This window comes from Chrysochloris asiatica, unplaced genomic scaffold (assembly GCF_000296735.1).
Source record: "Chrysochloris asiatica unplaced genomic scaffold, ChrAsi1.0 scaffold00027, whole genome shotgun sequence".
NCBI lineage: Eukaryota > Metazoa > Chordata > Mammalia > Afrosoricida > Chrysochloridae > Chrysochloris > Chrysochloris asiatica.
The window spans coordinates 2656958-2658176 of record NW_006408545.1 but is presented as its reverse complement, the minus strand read 5'-3'; positions in this window follow the sequence as shown (position 1 = coordinate 2658176).

Here is a 1219-nt window from a genome sequence, read left to right as displayed (position 1 = left end):
TCACTAGTACTAGCTATGTTAACTTTTTCATCTTAATTGATCAATAAGTTATATCTCCTTTATTAAGTACCAAAACAGTATAGTTTTTAAAATTTTTATTTCATAATGCCTGTTTTAGTATTATTTACAAATGACTCAAAATGTTCTGAGATAGCTTTTTTATAAAGATAGTCACTCCTGCACACTTGCTAGGTTTCAGCCAAGATAAAAAGCCATTATTTTTTTTGAAGAATTTTCATGTTGGACTGTCAGTACAAAAGAACATTTTATTTAGAAAATGTGGACTTTGAGGAAACAACTCAAACTTTCAGAGGCATTTTGACTCTTCTTTGAAGTTTGAGTAAACACAGAAAAATAATGAATAATAAAATCAAAAGATGGAGTTAATTCAATGGCAAATTGGTAATCATAATGAATTCCTGCAGAAAGACTGAGTAATAATGAGGCAATGGAAAGACCATTAGTTCAGTCACAAGAAAATCTTAGGTAATACTAGAATTCTCAGTGAATTGATGTTCTGATTATTAATGGAAATAATGTCTTTGCAGGTATGATAAAGTTAAATGGAGGCCATACTGAATTAAGGAAGACCCTGATCCAATGATTAATGTCCCTTTACATTGTTTTTGTAGTCAAGTGTTATTGAGCTGGTTTCTACCCAGAGCTATCTTGTATAGGGCTTCTGACAAGTGACTGATGAGCTTGAACTGTCAGCCTTCAGGTACAAACCAACCTTGTGGTCCAGTGCATTAGCCCACAGCACCACACAAGAATATCCTTATAAAAGGTGGAAATTGGGACATAGAGATATGCACAGTGAGAAGATAATAGAATGATAATAGTGATTATGAGATCTGATGTAGCCCTACAGAATAAACACTGGACTGCTAACCACAAGGTCAGTGGTTCAAACTCACCCATCACTCCTTGGCAACCATACACAGGATCTTTATAAGTGGGAACTGACTCTATGGCACTTCAAAACAACAGCAATCTATAAGGCACGGAAGACCAAGAGTTGTCAACAACTCCTGCTGTGATGCTCTAGGATCAGCACTGGACTATGCACCACAAAGTTGGCAGTTCAAACCCACCAGCTGCTCTTTGGAAACTCTAAATAGAGTCTCTGTGAATAAGAACCAATACAAACAACACATTTTACTGTTCTAAATCACCAGTAGAGTCCTGGTTTGGTGCTGTAGGATAAGTACTGGGCTAC